Source organism: Rhincodon typus, chromosome 10 (genome assembly GCF_021869965.1).
Source record: "Rhincodon typus isolate 14 chromosome 10, sRhiTyp1.1, whole genome shotgun sequence".
In the NCBI taxonomy this organism is placed as follows: domain Eukaryota; kingdom Metazoa; phylum Chordata; class Chondrichthyes; order Orectolobiformes; family Rhincodontidae; genus Rhincodon; species Rhincodon typus.
In genome coordinates this window covers 2859731-2866854 of record NC_063341.1, presented here as the reverse complement: position 1 = coordinate 2866854, position 7124 = coordinate 2859731, and positions in this window count along the sequence as shown.

Below are 7124 nucleotides of genomic sequence, written 5' to 3'. Positions count from 1 at the left end.
AGGCACGTGGGATTAGTTTAGAATGGCATAATGGTCAGCACGGACATGATTAGCCAAAGAGCTTGTTCCTATACTGTGCTGTTCTGTGTTCAATGTTTTATGTTCTAAATCAATTGGAGCATACATCTAAACTTTATGGTGTGCCCTCTGTATTTGCTCCTGATAAACTCACTGTTATCAAGCAATGTTATATAGTTCAAAATGCTGTACTCTCTTCAGGCGTAACTCAAGTTTAAAATAACAAAATCTCAATGCTGACAACCTTCATGCTTTCAGTTCTAATGGACACAAATTTATACAAACACATTACTGAGTACTTCCTGGAATTTGACTGAAAACTGTTGAAGGTTTGTTTCCTGGCTTTTGACTATCAATATTCAAATTAGCCTGCATCGTAGAATTTAAATGCGACATACTTGAATACAAACTCTCGAGCATACAAATTTGAAGGAGGAGTAGACCATTCAACCTTGAAGCCTACTCCACCATTTGATAGAATAATTGGTATGGCAAATCTGATGGTGGTCTCTACTCCACTATCCTGATTAGCCCCAATACCTGTTGGATCCCTTGACTAACAAAGAGGTCATGTTCTAGCCTGTTCTACACTCTTGAAGAGAATTCCATAGACTTCTGACTCTGAGAGAAAATGATTCTCTTCGTCTCCATGTTAAATGGCAGACTCCTCATTTTTAAACTGTGTTCCCTAGTTATAGACTCTCCTACAAGGAGCAACATTCTTTCAGCATCCACTGTCAATCCAACTCTGGATCTTGCATGTTTCAATATGATCACCCTAGTTCTTCTAAACTCAAATGAGTATAGCTCAAGCCCAGGCTATCCAACATTTTATAAGATATCCCCTTCACTCGGGAATCAGTTGAGAGAGCTTTCTCTACACTGCCGTTATGCTATTGTGTCTGAATAGTGTTGATGTGAAAATGGATGCAGTAGCACTGCCTTAGATGTATGCCCTGCTAAAAGCAAACTTTGTATTTTGTATCTTTAAAAAACCGCTCTTAGGCAAATGCGTTAAAATTATCCTGCTAGCTATCTGACTTGACAGTTATTCAACATTCACAAATGAAAATAGAAAATTTCGGGTCATTGGACCCGAAATGTTAACTCTGATTTCTCTCCACAAATGCTGCCAGACCTGCTGAGTTTTTCCAACAATTTGTATTTGTTTTTGTTTCTGATTTCTAGCATCTGCAGTTCTTTGTTTTTTTTTGGAATTAATTATTCAGCATAATTCTGCATGTATTCTATATCAGACAGAGGGGAGTACAAATGGAACTAAATCTACTCTCCAACGTAAGCTGGCTTGTGATAGTTGATAAGTCATCCTTACAGAGGCTTAACCTTAAATGTGAAAGAAATATGAAAATGGAAAGTGCTGGGTGTCAGTTGTCAGGCTTGTTTTTAATCATTCACGTGGATCTGAAAGAGAAACGAAGTGCTGGAGAGACTTAGCAGGTCTGGCAGCATCTGTAGAGAGAGAGAAACAGCATTCATATTTCATATTTGAAGTATAATTTGACTTCAGGAGTCATATTGGACTTGAAACATTAACAGTGTTTCTCTCCATAAACGCTGCTGGACCGGCTGCACTTCTTCAGCCATTTCTGTTTTAATTTCAGATATTGCTTTAACTTGAGCAGGCTCTGTGTTTTGGAATAAACAAAACTTGTGAAGGAGCTTAAAAAAAATAGTTACAATTGAAATGTGTACGAAAGCGAGATAAATAAGTTTGCGAAAAGATACATCTCTTTAACTATTTTAGATAAAGAAGATTTCTATTTTGGTACAATAACTCTGAAGTTATTGAATAATTAATGCATTAGTTTCTCCACAATAGATTCAGGCTTAAGGAAATCCCACTTACGGAGAGCTTTGGAAGTTATTTGGCTCAATCATGACCTGTTTCTCCCTGGTTTGCAAAACTTAGCGCACCATGTTTGACACAACTTTTTTGGGGCACTATATGTAAGTAATTGTCTCTTGGATTTCTGTTTAAATGAATCAGTATAAACTCTTTACCAGGAGCCCTGTTCCAAACTTGAACCAAGTATTTCTTCAGAGTTGATTGAATTTACCTCCTGCTCCCATCTCTGCTCCCCCTCAAAGAGGCTATCTATCAAATATTTCATTCTTTTCAGGAAGATTTGGAAAAGTCCATAAGGTGATGGTATCCGATTCAGATTATAGAAGACTAGCTATTGGACTCTGATATTGTTAGATTTTGGTAATTATTAGCTTATCCTGAACATGAGAGATTTTGGACCATTTAGGAGAATGAATAGCAGAGCTCTGCCTGAAAGGAAATGTAAGGCAGAGGTGAAATTACTGTGATTACGTAATAGGTCTGCTGAAATCCGATGGGTTTAAAGTACAAGGAATTGATTGCTTGTCAATACTCAAAGCTTTGTACTGACTTCCCTTTACAGAAGCTGACAAGCCTGGTGTGTGTCTGTTACCTTTTAATCCTATTTAAAGCATTTGTAGTGTTTTTATTTACAGAGCGAGAAGTAAGTAGTCATAACTGTAAATTACATGATGTTTACACTAAGTGTTGTGAATGCAGTATCTCTGGTTTAGAGGTGAAAGTTCTGGAATGATTCAGAAGTTTATGCAGGGGTCTAGCTGCTAGTTGAGTTAACACATGGAATTTTGCTATTTTTAATGTCTGGAATGTCTCGGAGCTTTAATTGCAGTGGTCAACTTTGTGAATATAAAAGGTTATTTGTGCACTGGAGAATCTCTCAAACCATGTTTTAATAGTATAGATAAAGAAATGTTGGCCAGTGCACTAAAAGAATTCCCTCCTCTTAAGTTGTCCCACAGAATTTATAACATCTACTTGCACCACCAGAACTCGGATTGAGACTTAACAGCTCATCTGAACAGTGGTAACTCGGGTGCAGCTGTACTGCCTTGGTAGAACACTGCAGGTGACTTTGTTTAATGTGGGATACTATGATTTGCATGTCATCCTGACAGGTTAATGATCAAATTTTAATGTGTCAAACCACCTTGCCACCACCACCTTATTCCCTATTTGCATCTGATCTGATGCATAGTCTTCGTTCATCTATTTTGCAGTTGAAGACTTGTTTTGGACCCCACTTGTTTGAGCCTCCAAAACTCTTTATGGCCAGTATTGGCCCAACCAGGAGCAAAGAATTCCTAAAGACATCGCTCCAGTTATCAAACCACACTGGAGTCTTGATTAGTTTATGTGCCATAGCCTTGGACTGGGCTTGAACCCACAATCTGGTAAGAGTGAGGTAAGCTAACATTTGGAAGTTTGGTGACCTTGCACAAGGTAGTCGATTGTCCCTGCGGATTGGTTAAGAGCGAGATGAGACAAGGAGAATAGAAGAAGGCTGAATTTTTTAAAAAGTCTGGATATGTCAGCTTTAAGTTAGATGGTCAAGTTGTGCAGTGATAGGAAAATTTTATAAGTTTGTTTGGGCAGCTGTTGCCTTGCTGATCTGCACTCCAAACCCCAGATGCTGGCTGTGTGTCCATTGTGAGCTTTCATTTGTATAGCAGCGACCATTGGTGCAGTTGTACAAATCCATCTGTTCATGAAATTGACCTCTGCTGTGATATCTGCTGGTCAATTTATACTGCAGTGGCTATCATAACTCATGTCACTGCAGAGTTCAGGAGTATCTGCACTTTCTCGGTGTTTAACTTGGCTCTGGCCAAGCATGGAATTTGCACTGATGGTCAGAGCTGCAAATCTCCTTCCCTGTAGACCGGTCTGCTTTCATTGTTCTTATCGTTTAGAGTGTTAAAACAAGCCCAGATGTGTTATGACACCCCTGGAGCAGGTGGCAGTTGAACCTGGGCCTCATACCTCAGAGGAAGGGACATTGCCACTGCGCCTCAAGAGCCCTTCATATAGGGTGTACCATGGAAGTGCCTGTGTTTTCTGAATAAGTAAATTTAAAAGCACTTCCAGAAAGATGGTGGATCTCTGGGAATCATGCTGTTGCACTCTGGCTAACCCAAGCAGTGAGAGACTTATTGGAGGAGACAGCCTGACTGCTTACGAGAAGTTTATGCCTTTGTGTTTGGGAAGCACTTGCAGTAATACTTGGGGAAGTTGCAAAATGAAGGCACATCAAATATCTATTTGTATTTTGAACTAGGGAGGTGGTAGCCTAATGGCAATGTTCCTCAACTAATCTGCAAGACCAGGCTTATCTCAGTAATGGTGAATATGATAACAATCATTGTTTGTTTGTAAAGTCTTATCTGGGTCACTGGGAACAAAAGCTGCTGCCCTTAATTGGTCTGGCCTACATGTCATTTTCAGACCTGTGTGCATGTCAGGTGCGCTCATTGAATTGTTCTGCTCTGTCTTTTGGCCTCTCTTGTTTTTCTCTTTTCCTTTCCCTCTCTGTCTGTCTGTCTCTCATTTTTATTTCCATTTTTATTTCTCTCCATCTTTCTTCTTTTTCCTTTCTCTTGAGCCTTACCTTGGAAGCTCTTGAACTCCTTTTCTATCCACATCTACTTTACAGTGCACCTTTAAAAGATTTCTTTCACCTAAACATGTCTCCTCTGGCTCATAGCTGTTTTTGTCCAGTGACAGTTCTGTGAAGCACTTCTGGATGTTTTATAATGTTAAAAGTGCTACTTATAAAGATAAGCTGTATTGGTTCATCCTACAAGGCACGGTGGCGAATAAGTCTGTTGCCGCTGAGTGGAATTAAAACTTTGAAGTAGTTTATCCACTGTTTGTCAAAGCACTTTTTAATTTCTATGGCAGTGATTCCATGTCCTTCGTTCGTACACTTGGAGCTGTCTGGAGTCGGTTTGAGTTTAGAGATATAAATAGCGTAACAGATGTCTGGATGTGTTATAGATCTAACAGTATGTGGAAGGGGATGTCTGACAAAACAGCTTGTGCTTTTTGTCATCGCTCAAACTCTGAATTATACTGCTGTCTATATCCCCACCACCTGTTTTATTGAGTACCTGCATGTAATACATTGTTAAGGAATTGGAATGGCTAAGATCCTCCAACCACCAACAAAAGTAGTTAACTAAAAGTATCTTTCGGCTGTATTGAACCGATAGTGTTTCATCTATGGTTTTCTTCAGTTTCATCCTATCAGCTGATGTAAATTTCAATCTAAGCAGTCTTCTGGTTTCTTAATTCTGTTGCAGTATTCTGTTGTTTTCTGATATGTGCAGTTTTGACAAGCTTTCACTTACTGCCAGACATCTTGATAAGATGATAGACCACCTTCTTGACCTCGTGATGGTGCGTGAATTGGGACTATATAGAGCTAGCACTAGTGAAGGAGCAAGTCAGTGCAGTACGTGTAGAGGTAATGTTTTGCATAAGGTACTGCTTCATTTGTAACGTCAAAAGTGTCTTTTAAGTTTGCAAATTGGCAAGGTTAGTGTTTGAAAGTGTCAGACTGTATCTGAACTCAGAAATGGCTAGAAAATGAAATGTACAGTTATAACCATTTTTTTAATGTAGAAAGATGATTAATCCTGAAAGTTGGTGATCCCGACCTCAATTTCTTTTTCTTAGAATTGAAATTTATTTTGTTTTCTGCCCTGTTCTCCCTGTTCTGAGAATTTGGCCAAGTAATCACTTTTTATTTCCGAGCCTCTATTGTGTGTTGCCAGGCAAATTAGAGAAGGGATCGCAACTAGGGCTGATCCATTCCACATTAGTGCAGTAGGCAATGGGGAATCACTGGATGGATTTTCTGCCCTTTTCTGCTTAAATTGAACACATTCCCTACAGCTTGGGGATTGATCAGTTCTGGAACACTTCAGGTTTGTTGTGCACAACAGTATCACGTGGGATAGCATATATTGTCTAGTTTTGGTCTGTGCAACTTTAAAGAAGAAAAGAACTTATTTTAAATGGCATCTTTTACAATCATGGGGCATCCTTGATGTGGTTTATAGCCAGTGAAACACTTTGTAGTGTTATGAAATAGCAAATGCAAAATACAATTTGAGCATATCAGGATCATGAAACAGCAAAATGTTGAACAGAATAATCTGAAATAAATATTGACCAGAATGCAGAGATCTTCTGCATCTGCCTCATCCGAAAGACACCATCTCCAATATTGCAGTACTAGACTGAAATGTCAGCCAAGATTATCTACTCAAATCTCTCTGGTGGTTTGCTGTCTTGGGCTACACAACTGCCATTTGTGTCAGTGACTGTTCTTAAAATAAGTGGCACAGTTGTGATCAAATACTCTTTAGGTATAGTCTACACATTATATGATATCTCCCCACTTCTGATCCTCTGTCTAAACCAGTTCATAACCAACCAATCTCCTGAATTACCAACCCTTCCACACATTTTCATGTCATTAAAGTTTATGCATTGCCCTGAAGACCACCATTGATAGAGAACAGTAAAATACCAAGCAGATTATCAGATTTTATTGTTTAATATATTAGATGCCTTTGATTTATAGGACATATAATTAAACTGCATAAATTGTTCCATTGTTTAATGTTGTTGTGCTGCGTAGTTAATCTACATTATTATCTGATCAGCACATGGCTGTCCTGGCTAGTGTTTAATTGTTTGCAGTGTACAGTACATTCTTGACCACATCAAGTGGCCCAAACTGTAGTCACAAAGTGATTCACTTCTCTCCTTCTCAGTTAGTTTAAAAAAGACTATTTTGGAACTTCATTAAACCTTCAGAGTATTCGTAGCATATAACCTTATGTTAGCTGTTTTCCACTTACTGATTGCAAATGTTTCTGCCATGATACAAGTCAACTTCTTAGCTTACAGTCAATTTCAAGTCAATTTTTGTACTAACCATTCTTTGTTTCTGTATCAAAAGCACTTGCTGTAACAGAAAATAACCTAGGAAGAGCTAATTTATCCACCGTTTTCCTTAGCTAATTCTCTTTATTTTCACCATATGGGGGAGAGTTGACCAGACAGAAGTAGATTCTAATGTAATGGACATTTGTGTCTGAGCATAAGCTGGACTTTCCCTGCAGGTTGCAGCTGTAGTAACCTATCCCTGTTGTGACTTTCTACTATCTGTTGCAGTTGATTTATCAAACCTCTTACTTAGTTCCGTATACCTCACATTCTGAAAGGGTTT